Source organism: Pseudophryne corroboree, chromosome 5 (genome assembly GCF_028390025.1).
Source record: "Pseudophryne corroboree isolate aPseCor3 chromosome 5, aPseCor3.hap2, whole genome shotgun sequence".
NCBI lineage: Eukaryota > Metazoa > Chordata > Amphibia > Anura > Myobatrachidae > Pseudophryne > Pseudophryne corroboree.
The window spans coordinates 206,901,654-206,916,984 of record NC_086448.1 but is presented as its reverse complement, the minus strand read 5'-3'; the positions used below and the strand labels follow the sequence as shown (position 1 = coordinate 206,916,984).

At 43.4% G+C, this 15,331-nt stretch overlaps 1 protein-coding gene across 1 annotated transcript in view; it reads left to right on the top strand.

The window, feature by feature from the left end:
- MAP3K8 (mitogen-activated protein kinase kinase kinase 8) overlaps nucleotides 1-15,331 on the top strand; it is a 44,750-nt gene that overhangs the window by 950 nt on the left and 28,469 nt on the right. The gene's annotated exons all lie outside the window — the stretch shown is intronic.

Genomic DNA, 15,331 nt, shown 5'->3' with positions numbered 1-15,331 from the left:
AGGTCGACAGGTCTAAAAGTCGACATGAGGATTTTTTTGTGTGTGTGTGTCGTTTTCTTCGTAAAGTGACCGGGATCCCAAATTAGTGCACCGCGTTCGCTCGCCATGCTTGTGGGCATGGTGCCTTCACTCCGCTACCGCTTCGCTCGGCACACTTTACCGTTCCAATCGTAGTCCACGTGGATCGTTAAGTATGAAAAAATCCAAAAAAAGAAAAAAAATGTGAAAAACTCATGTCGACCTTTAGACCTGTCAACCTAGAAACCCTGTCGACCTTCCATCCATGTCGACCTTGTGACTGTCGACCTATAGTGGTCGACCTAAACATTGTCGACCTAGACACTGTCGATCTTCAGACCGGATCCCGCTGCTGCACAATCTCTTCTTGATGCTAAGTTACAGGGCCGTACACACCGGGAGGTTTCTCCCAGAGATGTGTGCTGAGCAATCTAGCACAGAAAGCTCAGCACACAGCGCAATGTGTGCTGAAGGATGGGGGGGTGTTTGTAAATGCCGACAAGGTCATAATACCGACTTTTAAAATATCGACAGGTCAAATAGTTGACATGATTTTTTCATTGCAACCGACTTGTTCATACTTTCCCTCCAGGTCCACTGGGATGGTAGAATATAATAGTTTGAAGAGCACAGCAAGGCACCGTGCCCGAAACAGGGCGAACGCAGCTGCACACATAAACGGTGTCCATGTCGACCTATGTTGACTTACACAACAATAAACAATGAAAAACTGTCCTGTCAACATTTTAAATGTCAGCATTTTTACCTTGTCTGTATTTTAAATGTCTGTATTTTGCCCTTGTCGGGATTTTGCCGGCGGTCGGTTGTTGTCAGGATTTTGATTATAGGTATTTCATACTGATCCCGTTTAAGGATCAGCTGAGCCAGGTTGAGGCACCCTGTGATAGGTCTGGACATTGGAAGCCAATGGTTAGCAACTATCGATGTTCCTCATCTGATGGAAATAAAATATTCTCATCAAATTTTGGTTGCCAGCCATCGATAGCAGCTTTCCGATGCCAGCTTTATCTGCAGACAAATGCTCCAGCTGCTTCTGCACATAGGTCCTGATTCATAGTTGTGCAAACTGCCAGCGAAGAGGGCGAGTTGCTATTTCGATGTTCACACAGTTTAACGATTATCGGTGGTCTGTGTGTGCGATGCTGCCGCAGTGCGCATGCGCGGTGATTGAATTGCAATTATGGTTACCGTGAGGATTCATTTACAAGTAATTGTCAGGGATCAGACGTTTTGTAAGAGGTAACAGGAAGTGGTGGCAAAAACACGGGCATGCTGAGACCATTTTCGGGGAGTGTATCAGCTGCTGAATGCGATCCTGTTTGCAGGAACCACATCTTCGGCCCCTCAGTTGCAGCAGCAACCATAGACTCAGCCAGGAGTAGGATCTGTTGGCATATTCTGCGCCGATACTGCAAATGTGTACTCGGTTGCGGGCAGCTGCAAGGGCTCCGGTGGTCTCTCTACAAATCCCCGCAGCTGTCACATTAGCGTGTTTTCACACATCCTCGTAGTCAAAATCGCATCTGCGGTGGCATTAGTGTACAACTATGAATAAGGCCTGTAGTACCTATCAATGTTTATACCACTGAATGGTTTTGATATGATAGTAACCATCATACAGTATCACTTGATTTGATGCAGGAAGCCTGACAACCATTCAGTACTGTGCTACTGCTATCTATCCCTATCCTGTGGCTTTCTGGGCTTGCTGGGACTTTCAGTACTATTACCTACCCCATAAAGTGCCTAGCAGCAGGCACGGACTTTACCTTTTTTTTTATTTTGCAGAGAATTTGTATTTGAGATTGAAGGTGCGTATACACGGTGCGATGTGTGCTTACGATTTTGACTATGTAGTCAAAATCGTAAGAAAAGTTAGCACATATCGAACAATGTGTATGCAGCTTGCGATGTCGATGTGTGCTCCCGCAGGGTCGGCATCGCAGGTAAAAATAGACTGTGCAGGCAAGGCAATTTTTACTATATTGTGCACGATCTAGTACAAAGTATAGTCAAAAACGGCCATAGCCAAAATTGCACCATGTGTATAGAGAATATCGGTGCTTCTGGGCTCTTGGGAGTTCAAGGCAATCGCATAGTCAATGGGGTTAATTCAATTTACCAACTGTTGAATAGCACCGGGAATTAGCTCCCGTCGCTATTCAATTCTGCTCAATGTTAAGTCGGTGAATACCTGTTCTCCTGACAAATCAACCTGTTAAGTCCAGGAGAACAGGCATAACAGGTTGATTTGTCGGGAGAACAGGTATTCTCCGACTTTACTGCCCGGCGCGATGCTGATTCCCGACAGAATCAGCATTGCGCTGGCCGCGAACAATCACTTTTGTCGGATTTCTGCTCGCACCCCCAGGGGGTGCGAGAAGAAATCTCGTCAATTAAGTGTCACATGGTGCCGTATTGAATAGCGTCGGGAGCCAATTCCTGGCGCTAATCAACTGTTGGTAAATTGAATTGACCCCAATATCTCACCGTGTGTATGCACCTTTACTGTTATTGCTGGGCCTGACAACAAGTAGATGCCTCTCCTCACCAATATTTTATCCCTGTGGATATCATCCATTGTTGTTGTAGTAAGATATGTCTGTCATGGTTACATCTATGTCATTGGAACATACAGTGTATTGCAGATAAAGTTGCATCATTATGATAACATATATCATCTACCGGCTGGCAGTAAATGGAGTGGTGATAACATAGGAGGTTCCAGCTCTTTGTGTATGGTCTCTGAGGAGTAATCTGCTGTCTATAAATGTCTGCTCAGGGTGTTGTTGTAATCTCTGTCAGATAATGGATATAGATAGCATTTCTATTGTAATGTGAGGTTAGCTATATTATGCTCTGATCCCGCTTGGCAGCAATTGCTACCCCCTGCCAGTGACCATATATGGACTGTGACATTTTTGGGATTCCTGGCTGGAACTGCGTCTGTGTGAGGTGGGAATGAATCACAACTATTCCACTGTTTTCATGATAATAGTCCCTGGTAGCTGCATAACAATTACATTCCATTCATATTGTAGCAATAAGATCACAATAGCATACATCTACTGTTCAGGTCGACCACTATAGTTCGACAGTCACTAGGTTGACAGGGTTTCTAGGTCGACATGTGCTAGGTCGACAGGTCGACATGAGGTTTTTGTAGATAATTGGAGAGAGACTGCGCTCACTGGGATGGGGGGTTAGTGCTGCTAGGCCTAGAGGTGTCCTACCTCCGTACTAATGTTAAGCAATGGTGAGGTCAGCGCACTTGTGGGAGAGAAGGAATGTGAGAGAAAGGGTGAAGATGGAGAAAGAAGGGATGAAAGAAAATGGGAAGAAAGTGATGTGACAATTTGATATATGATAGTGTTCACAATTGACCATATGTCGTAATATAATGATGTTTATTAGGGTGGTATGTTCCCACTGTCAGGTGTGTCATGCAGACCACCCTTTTCAGTGTACCCTCCTGAATGGTACACTTCTGCTCAAAACTTCTAGAATTAATAATAAGAGTGGTGGGTAAAAGTATGTGCCTCTCCGTAAATCTGGCACAATGTCTGTGTCAGTGTTATGTCCTTAGGAGTCCTAATGTTCAGAGGTCCCTTGTGGGATGAATGTCAGGTATGCCCAAGGGTGCACCTTTACCATAGGTATGGTATCACCTATGTGGCTCTGAAACTAGGTAAGTATCAGTCGTGGTGGGGTGTGTGACAGTTTGCGGCGTCCCGCCTGTCAGACCTCCCTGTGTGCACCAATTGAGGAATCGGGGGTACGGGCTTGGTTCTTACACTTACCGCCGGGGGTGCGTTCCGCGCGCCTGTGCCGGCTCAGCTTCCGTTCCCGAGTCCTCCGGTGTCCTTTGATGTCCAGGCCGTCTCGTCTCGGTCCCCGTGGTCGGTCAGCGGCCGCCGCTTTCCTCCTTCCTCCGCCGGGTCCCGTCTGTGACTTCCTGCTTTGCCGCTCACGTGATGTGTCACGTGAGAGGGAGTGTTCAATTAGCCCCTGTTGCTCGGGGATACCTCTCTCCAGCCGGGGAGAGGTGTCTGTAGAATGCAGTGTGTAGTGAGACAAGTCCTCCAACGCGTTTCAGCAATCTGCCTTTTTCTAGGATTACAAGTCTTGAGTCCTTGGATCATTATTTGCTTGTTACATGGGACTGATTGGTTCCCAATGTATGTGCACGCCCCTTTATGTTAATGGCCAGTATTATATAATCGGCTTTCTCCAATGTTGATAGGAAGAGACGTATTCTTTGTCCCTAATTTGGGATGTCTGGTAACACTGATTGATTACTAGTAATGGGTAATACTTGTGTGAAAAAAGATGGGGGATAATGTGATAGAACTGTCGGTGCATATATTGTATAGATTGAAAAAGTTATGATAATTACGTAGGTGGATGGGATAAACATGGTTTGGGGGGGGGATAACATGATTGGTTTGGATAGTATCTGATGATATTAGGTAATTGTCTGTAACGTGCGATATCGATGTATGCAATTGCATGACAGGATGAAAGAGATGTGAAAGGAAAAGATAGTAACGATGAGTGAAAAATGATTAATAAATGAAAAATGAATAGTAGATATGATTGATATGTGATTGAAAATAAATAAATATAAAAATAATAATAAAATTAAAAATAAATATAAATAAAAATAAATCTGAATAATGAAAAAAAAATGAAAAAAAATAATAATAAAAAAATAAAATACATAAATAAAAATAATAAAAATAAATAAAAAAATAAACATAAATATGAAAATAAACAAATATAATAAAAATAAACATAAATATGAAAATAAACAAATATAATAAAAATAAATATAAATAAAATTAAAAAGAAAAAAATAAATACAAAAATATATATATATTAAAAATAATAATAATAATAATAATAAAAAAATATATTAAATAAATATAAAAATAAGAATGAGGAATGTATTAATGATCATAGTGTGTGTGAGTACTTTAATGTATATTGGTAGTAAGAGCTCAGGAGGCGGTTACATTCCTGATTTAATGATGTTACACTGACCCTAAATGTTTATGGCTTTCTAAGGATGAGTGGATTGCCTCAGTGTAGGACTAATATAATGGTACTGACCATGTGTTTACTTATGAATTAATTTAAGTCCCTAGACTTCTTGTCATACCCCTACATTTGTAGTCCCATCACCCGAGGTATGGGTTCATCATACCGTGTTAAATGAGCCTAATCCGTACGGTGATTATTTGTTAGATGGTGAGTGTCCACTATAATACTGAAGAAATGTTGTACTCTATGTTGAGCCCCTTCGGTGTGAGGGTTTTGAGGGTAAAAATCCATCTGAGTTCTTCCCTGTTCTTTTTATGAAGTCACCTCCCCGCCAGTTGTTCGTCACCTGTTGTATGGCCATAAATTTCAATTGTGTCGGATCCTGTGTGTGTTTGTCTCTAAAGTGTTGAGACACACTATGTTTATCGTAACCTTTTTTGATGTTTTGAATATGTTCCGATATTCGGACTTTTAATGTCCTAATTGTGCGTCCCACATATTGGAGTCCGCACGGGCATGTGATGAGATAAATGACTCCCTTTGTGTGGCATGATATTTCTTCTCTGACTTTGAATGTCTGTCCTGTATTTGAGGATGAGAATTCTGTTATGCTTTTGGTTGATCTTGCATTAGTAGTCCTGCACCCTATACATGTGCCGCAATGATGAAAGCCCTGTCTCTTTGTGATACCATCTATTTTAGTCTGCTGAGTTTTTGGTGGTGGTATGTGGTTGTGTACCAATTTTGATCTCAAGTCCGGAGCTTTTCTATATACTATTTTGGGTTGTGAGGGTAGGATCTTAGCTAATGTTTCATCCTGCATCAGTATTGCCCAGTGCTTCTGTATGCTTTGTTTTATTTTTCCGGCTGCGGTGTTGTACTGTGTTACAAAGTATAAGTCGTTACCCTGTTGTGTGGTGTTTTTCTCTTTGTATTTGAGTAGCTGTTGTCCATTCAGGAGGGTACACTGAAAAGGGTGGTCTGCATGACACACCTGACAGTGGGAACATACCACCCTAATAAACATCATTATATTACGACATATGGTCAATTGTGAACACTATCATGCATCAAATTGTCACATCACTTTCTTCCCATTTTCTTTCATCCCTTCTTTCTCCATCCCTTTCCATCTTCACCCTTTCTCTCACATTCCTTCTCTCCCACAAGTGCGCTGACCTCACCATTGCTCGACATGAGGTTTTCACTTTTTTTCCCTCTTTTTGAACTTTTTCATACTTAACGATCCACGTGGACTACGATTGGAACGGTAATCTGTGCCGAGCGAAGGGGTAGTGGGGCGAGGCACCTTGCACGAAGCATGGCGAGCCATGCGAGGGGACACGGTGCACTAATTGGGCTTCCCGGTCACTGTACGGAGAAAACTACACCAAAAAAACATGAAAAACTCATGTTGTCCTTTTGACCTGTCGACCTAGCACATGTCGACATAGAAACTCTTTCGAACCTTCAGACCCTGTTGACCTAGTGACTGTCGACCTATAGTGGTCGACCTAAACATTGTCGACCTAAACACTGTCGATTTGATGATCCACACCCACATCTACTATAATGGGGTTTAAGAGTTGCTTAGTTGTGGTGGGTGATGTAGGGAAGTGGTCTAGTTGTTTGACACAATTTAAAACAGTTTTTTTATGCTGATGACAGCAGTATACAGCATTTTAAAGACTACGAGAAATTCTATTTTCAAATAGGAATTGAGGTATGATTAAAACTAGATCATTTTGCAAAAATCTGTAACTAACTGCCCAAAGTGAGGGAATAACATGACCTGATGCAGCCCTTAAAATGGGTCTGCCCCTCATGCCCTGAACTCTGCTTAATGCTTATGGTCACAACTTGTCACTATAGTAACAATGTGACAATGATGTGGCTTTTCACTAAGATCAGAATAAGACAATCCTGATAAATCACGGGCGAATTCAATTGCCAGCGAAGGGGTGAGCTGCCATTGCCACAACGCTTAACTCCAGCAACGGGTGACTGACTCGCACCCTTCGCCCAGCCGATTCAAACTCCTATTTGCTCAAAAGTGCTTGCTACCCTATGGGGTAGCGAACACTTTTGAGTGAGATCTTACCACCGTAAAGTGTGGTGGGTGTTGATAGAATTCGCCTGGGCAAACAAGTCACCAGCACTTGAAAGCCAGTGTCTTAGGGGGGAAATAAATTGCGGGTGAAGGTGAGAATTCCTGTTTCTGCTGCGTTTAAACAATGGCAATAGAACCGTATTTCACACCCCAATGCTTCCATTGCCTCCAAGGGGTTTCTGCCAATGATTCATATGTTATAACGCTCATTGCAGTGACAGTGCATCACTTCACAGTGGAATTGTTAAGCCCAGTACCCACGGGCCGATGCAGGAGAGATGTGTGCTGAGCGAACCGCTCAGCACACATCTCTCCTGCCGCTCAGCACAGCGCGATCTGCGCTGAGCATGCGGGGGGAGACGGGGGGGGGGGCGCTCACTTCACCCAGCGGGTGAAGTGAGCGACCCGCTAGATTGGCCTGCATGCAGGCCAATCTAGCAGCAGCGATAGCGATGTGCGGGGCCGCGCATCGCTATCGCTGAGGGGGCTACACACGGAGCGATCATGCTGATATTCTAAGCAATCTAGTCAGATTGCTTAGAATATCGCTCCGTGAGTAATTTACTTGTAATAAATTTGCCTTTGAATGGGGTCACAAGTGCGAACCTAATTTAATGCTGTTAACAAACACTCTCTAAACCAGTGGTTCCCAAACTGTGTGCTGTGGCTCCCTGTGGTGCCTCGGGACACTTGCAGGGGTGCCTTGGATTGGTGGTCAAGGACCAATTCAAATTATTTATGGTCAATATAATAGGCAAAACTAGTGCTGGTGGCTGTCAGTCATACAATATGGGGACAAACAGAAGCAAATCTTGTTCCTCACCACACAATTGAGCCTAAGGATGACATATAAATACAATTTACCTAAATAAATATTTCTAAATTTCCCAATAAGAAATTTTTGGCCTAGGGGTGCCGTGAAAAAAATTCTGATACTCTAGGGCACCGTGATTCAAAAAAGTTTGGAAACCACTGCTCTAAACTGTAGAGCAGCATTAAATAAAATATGCTCTTTCCCATTCTTAGGTATAATTGTCACATATACCTCAGCAATTGGCTAGTTGGGCCTATTCCTTAAAGGCAAGGGAATATCTGCTACATGACTATATGGACTTCTTGGCCCTGAATTATTACATAGTAACATAGTTTCTGAAGTTGAAAAAAGACAATTTGTCCATCGAGTTCAACCTATGAATGATCTCATACACTGTAATATTTTTAAGACTGATTTAACTGTGGTAAATGTTTAGCCTTTATGTCAATTGACTATATATATATATATATATATATATATATATATATATATATATATGTCCAAGTGGTCGGCACTCCTGATTAAATGAATATATTACCTGGTGCCTTCTCTTGCAGAGTTATCCACTGTATAAACAAATAGAATTGAGCGGCACTCTCAGGACCTTAACAAAGAACGGGTCCTCAGCCCATCATAAGTTTGCAACGTTTCGGTAATTTTATTTCAACCGTCGTCAGGCATAATCTATTATGCCTGACGACGGTTGAAATAAAACGTCTATTTGTTTATATATATATATATATATATATATATATATAAATTTTCTTTTCTTTTTATTTATTTTTTAATACTATAATGCATGATTTACCCACCATAGCCCTGTATGTCCTTATCCATTAGGCATTTATCTAGCCCAGTCTTAAAAGTAATGACCGAATCCGCCATTACTACTCTCTCAGGCAGGGAATTCCAAATACACATTGTCCTTACTGTGAAGAACCCTTTCAGTCTCTGTGTGCGAAATCTCTCCTCTAAACTAAGCGGGTGTCCACTTGTCCTTTGTGATTATCTTACCAAAAACAATTCCTCTGCTATCTCTGTGTATTGACCCCCTTATATATTTGTAAATGTTAATCGTGTCCCCTCTTAATCTCCTTTTCCCCCAGTGTAAACATGCCTAGCCTAGCAAGCCTTTCCTCGTATTCTAGCGTCTCCATCCCCTTAAGCAATTTGGTCGCACGTCTCTGAACCTTTTCTAGTTCCAGGATATCCTTTTTGTAGTATGGTGCCCATAATTGTGAATTAGAATTATTATTAATTAATAATAAATAAATACCATTTTCAGATTGCACATTGTCTTGTGACCGCAGGTTTGTCAGTTATACTACTAGGTTGACATTAATTTAACCTTCAAAAGAGAACAAGTGTAGTTGTTGACCTAGCTACCATTTATCTAGTGCAATGTATAAAATGATAGCTAGAACCTGATTGCTTGCTATGTGCAGATGCTGCAACTGACCTCTTTGCACTTCAGCAATGCAGAGCATGATTCCTGTAAATCAGCTGAGGTAATTGTCAGACTTCTGCATTTTGCTTTCCTTCTACAATAGAGCAACTTGGTTTCATTCTGAGGTTTAAAGTATGACAGTAGTCATAGCTGTATGTCAACGCTGGGCAAAAGTCATTCGGGCATTTTGGCGCAATAAATAAATATTGCGGAGCCAGGGATGTTGTGCACCCTTTTAGTAATGACCCCTAAAGACTAGCCCCCAGCAGCACGTATTAGGCACTTTGGGTTGCACACAAGTCTGCTTCATGGACGGATCTTGAACTTTATTCCTGAGATTCAGGGGTCTATTTACTATGCCTTGGATGGAGATTTAAATGCATGGAGATAAATCACTAGCCAATCAGATCCTAACTGTCATATATCAAACTCAGCCTGTGACATGACAGTTGGGAGCTGATTGACTGGTACTTTATCTCCATTCAAGGCTTAGTAAATAGACCCCTAAGGGTAAGGTGCAGACATTTTGCAGGCAGCCCTTGAAGTGCATTGGGCTGCCCATTACTGCACCAGAACATATGACAGCTCAGTTTATGGTTCTGATTGATTTCTTTGTGCACTGCAGAACCTTTACGTGACTTGTGGTAGGAGCCCAGCAAAGGTCTGGTGTTCCTCCATTACTAGGTGCTACAGCCAATGTGCCACTTGTGGCCCATTGGATTTAGTATACAATTCTAGTATTAATATCATGTCACCTACAGTATCTGTGCTGAGGGCCATATTTATAGATTGTACAGTATCATGGTCACCTACAGTTAGTATTTATGTGCCATCTTCATTATTCAGCCCCTTTTCTTCCACTCCTGTCCCTGTCATCACATATACATGGTCATTGCTCTGCTGATGGCGTTCTCTATGATTTTCCTTATTCAGATATCTTTCAGCTGACATCAGCATCTCACTGTAACCTGGTCTCACATGACGTAGCTGCCAGCTCAGACTGCTCTAAATTAGGTAACAAGAGGAGAGATACCTGAATACAGAGAAACTGGTTTGTGAATCATTTAGGAGCATTTTAGTTTTCTAGCTGTGCGCTGTTGGTGAGATTGCTGGCAGGACTTGGTACATATTGCAGAAACCTGTTACTGGCTCATCAGCAAAATGACTGTCAGCCGCAAATGACAGCACTTATAGCATGCGTAACATCTCCACTAAACATCATTAGCAGCAGCATCTGTCAATCATGGGAAACCAGTACCAGGGACACCGTTTCTAACAATGAGCATGATTCTAAAGAAAACCAATATCTCCTCATTCACACCGTACCACACATCTGGTAGCTGCACAGAGACGCCAGCCACCGACAGCTGCTGTCTGATAATACACTTATCTTACAGTACATTCCCTTCCCCTACCAATAGGCAGAATTGTTATTCACTACATATATATATATATATATATATATATATATATATATATATATATGTGTGTGTGTGTGTGTGTGTGTGTGTGTTGTATCCCACACTTCTTAGAATGTAAACTCATTTGGGTAGGACCATCTTGTATTTAATTTATCTCATAAATGTCCTGTGTTCAGCGGTGTAACCAGTGCTCTCAGCACCCAAGGGCAAGATAAAAAAAACAGCGCCTCCTAAAATACCGTATATACTCGAGTATAAGTCGACCCGAATATAAGCCGAGGCACCTAATTCTACCACAAAAACCTGGGAAAACTTATTGACTCGAGTATAAGCCTAGGGTGGGAAATGCAGCTCTAGCCGTACACAGCCCTCAGTGCCAGATATGCCCTCATAGTGCCAGATATGCCCCCACAGTGCTGCCAGATATGCCCCCACAGTGCTGCCAGATATGCCCCCACAGTGCTGCCAGTTATGCCCCCACAGTGCTGCCAGTTATGCCCCCACAGTGCTGCCAGATATGCCCCCACAGTGCTGCCAGATATGCCCCCACAGTGCTGCCAGATACGTTCCCTCCCCAAGTGCCAGGTATGCCCCACAGTGCTGTTACTTACCCCTCCGTCGATCCCGCGCTGTCTTCTGGAGGGACACGAAGCACACAGCGTGCGCGGCTCTCCTGTGTCCCTCCTGCATCTTCGGCGGCCGCGGCGGGTCTATTATAGGAAGTGCCGGTTCGTGATCAGAGGTCACGAACGGGTATTTCCTGTAATAGAACCGCCGCTGCTGCCGCCGGAGATGCAGGAGGGACACAGGAGCGCCGCGCGCTGTGCGCTCCATGTCCCTCCTTCACACTGCTCTGCCTCTGCCTGCACTGACTCGAGTATAAGCCGAGGTGGCTTTTTCAGCACAAAAAAAAGTGCTGAAAAAGTCGGCTTATACTCGAGTATATACGGTAATTAAAATTGAATCAGTCACGGGCTTTTATATTTACTAAAGCCAGGACAGTGGCTTTTTTTTTTTTTTTTTTTTTTTTTTTTTAATTAAGCATGGGAAGGTACATAATATTGGCCAGTTTTATGCCGCAAACCTCAGATATGATGTATAATTAACTGCTCTCGTGTTTCTATGGGCCTAATTCAGAGCTGATCGCTTCTACAACAGTGATCGCACTTTGAAGCCCTTTACGCAGTGTGCATCCAGTGAGATATGAAAGCATCTCACTGGTGCGATCGCACACAGCCGCTGCAACCCAGAACTAGGCTGCGCAGGTACGGAGCTACTTGGAGGTGCAAAAGCATCACCGCCGTGTGATGCTTTCACACCCGTGCGGGGGGAAGTAGGGCTTGACATGCGGGGCGGACTAGCCCTGTGCTGGGCATCCCCCCCACATGTCAGAGAAACTGATCGTAGATGTGCTAAATTTAGCCCATCTACAATGCAGTCTGAATCACCCCCACTGTTGTACAACTAAGGAGGTAATTCAGACCTGATCGTAGCAGCAAATTTGTTAGCAAGTGGGCAAACCCATGTGCACTGCAGGTGTGGCAGATATAACATGTGCAGAGAGAGTTAGATTTGGGTGGGTTATTTTGTTTCTGTGCAGGGTAAACACTGGCTGCTTTATTTTTACACTGCAATTTAGATTTCAGTTTGAACACACCACACCCAAATCTAACTCTCTCTGCACGTTATATCTGTCCCCCCTGCAGTGCACATGGTTTTGCCCAACTAATAACAAATTTGCTGCTACGATCAGGTCTAAATCACCCCCTAAATCTCAGCTAGGTAGCTCATCCCATTAGAAATAGCTAGGGTGTGCAGTTCAGGCCCTCTCCCAATACACTCAACATGACATTTACAGGTATATTAGTGATTCAAGTCACTGTCTTGGCATATGTAAACCACATATGCTCCATGCTTTAATGGGAACAGTGCAGCGCATGTTGAAGATTGCACAATCCTTGTGTCTCTGCACTATTCAACAGTTTGTAGAAAATGAGAGATTTATATAAATGCGGACACTCTTAATAAATAATAATAATAATGAGATTCAAAAGCAAAAAAAAATACAACTAGTTTTACGTGGACATCCTAATTCACAAATATAAGTAGAAATTTCAACAATTTGTCATAACTCATTTAAACCCCTTTCACACAGCACAAATAACCCGGTATCAACCCGGTATACTGTTGAGTCGACACGGGTCACTGTGCGATGTGAAAGGGCCCATGGCGAATACTCTGGTCGCCTGACCCAGTAATTCAACCCGGGAATATGCAGTGTTTTTTGCCGGGTTGAATACCGGGTCAGGGGCAGTGTGAACGGGATGCCGGGTCGATGCGACCTGGGACCCATTCACTACAAAGGGAGAAGCGGCGTGGAAATGAGCTCATCACCCAGTGCTGCCGCCTCCCCCTGTCGCTATGGCAACCCGACCCAGCATATTGCCTGGTCAGGAAGCCAGTTGGTAGGATCCAATGCAGGATCCCACCCAGGAAGGACCCGTTTCCAATTCCCGGGTGGGACCCAGCATTTGCGATGTGAAAAAGGTATTATTGAGCTGATTTGTGCATTTATACAGATGTGTCCTCGTACATCTGTGCTCCATACGCTACAAGTTGTGTTACACATAAGACATGAGTGTCGTGTGCCATTGGTGCACCAAGCGTCTTTTTGCATTCCCCCCCCCCCCCCTGAAAATGTCTTCTGCTGATCTAAAATCATATGCAGCATAGCTATGATCTGTTTGTGACTGCGACTGTATTTGCATACAAAATGCTATGCTACAGTGTTTTCCTGGAAAACACTGTAACGTGGCATTTTGGATGCAGTTTGAGTCACATTTGCAATATTTAAGGTGTTTTTTTTGTTTGTTTTTTTTCCTTTCTGGGTATAAAAGTAGTGTCATACTTATCAGTCTGATCATTCTTAGGTGGAGATTCAAATGTTAGGAAAAACTCCCAACTGACTTTTCAAACATTTGAATCTCCCCCTTAGATTGTTAGAAAGGATTTTGAGGGATTAAAATGAAACATAGTGAAATGTGTATGTAGGTTATTATGGTAATTCTAGACTGTGGTTTAGTCTGATTTCAGTCTTAGATAAGGTAGTACTTCCAGAGATGGAACCGGAACATAGGCTACCCAAATGAGGAAGGTGTTTTCCTGTAATATTATGAGAAGCTCAAAGGCAAGGCAAGTGAGCCTATTGCCTGGTTCCGGTATGAATGGTCGACCATTGACATGGTCGACATGGACACATGGTCGACACATGAAAATGGACGACACATGAAAGGTCGACACATGAAAAGGTCGACGTGGGGTTTTTAACTTTTTTGTGTGTCGTTTTTTGCGTAAAGTGACTGGGAACCCCAATTAGTGCACCGCGTCCCCTCGCATGGCTCGCTTCGCTCGCCATGCTTCGGCATGGTGCCTTCGCTCCGCTACCGCTTCGCTCGGCACAGATTACCGTTCCAATCGTAGTCCACGTGGATCATAAAGTATGGAAAAGTTCCCCAAAAGAAAAAAAAGTTAAAAAACTCATGTCGACCTTTTCATGTGTCGACCTTTCATGTGTCGACCATTTTCATGTGTCGACCATGTGTCCATGTCAACCATGTCAATGTCGACCAATAGTGGTCGACCTAATGACTGTCGACCATAACATGGTCGACCATCTGAACGGATACCCTATTGCCTTAGGGGCCTTGTATTGTGAACAGGTTCAGAAACAATGGGGGGAATTCCATTCGTTTTGGGCGTCTAAAAGTCCCATCTAAACGGGACTGTTTAGACTCCCTAACAATGGTCACTGTTGATCTGCACATTGCGCATGTCGCGCCCAAACAGACACAGGGTTTAGCCACTTAAAATGTCTAAACCCATCTGCTTTGGACGCCCAAACTGCTGGGTTTGGACCCATTTTTTTTCTTGCACCTCAGGAGGCTGCGAGAAAAAAAGTGTCTACCGCGGGCACCGAAACGGCAGAAATATTGAATTGCTGCCGTTAGGTGCCCTCTAGTGGCGGACGCTAGAAAAACATTTGAATCGGCCCCAGTGTGTCTGCCATGGGCACTGTGTGATGTATGGACAGGTGTTGCATGTCAATGCTTTTAAGATTTTTCCTAAACTCCCAATTCCCGCATACAAGGGATATCTATTGTAAACTGAAGACTTAACGTCATAACCTTTTAAAATAAAGAAGAAAATAAAAACACTGTATCTGCCAGCAGGGCATTTATTAGGTTCGGTATGAGTTGTAGAGCCTTCCTACTGGGTGTGTATTGCCTTTTGTTGAGACCATCGGCCAGCATACTGACGCCAGAGGTGAGGGGCGAGCGCAATAAGCCCCTTGCGGGCTCGGTGGTGACCTGCGGTCGCCACAAGTTCTATTCCCACTCTGAGTGTCATGGACACCCACGAGTGGAAATAGTCCCTGTTGGTTGGCATGCTGACCGTCG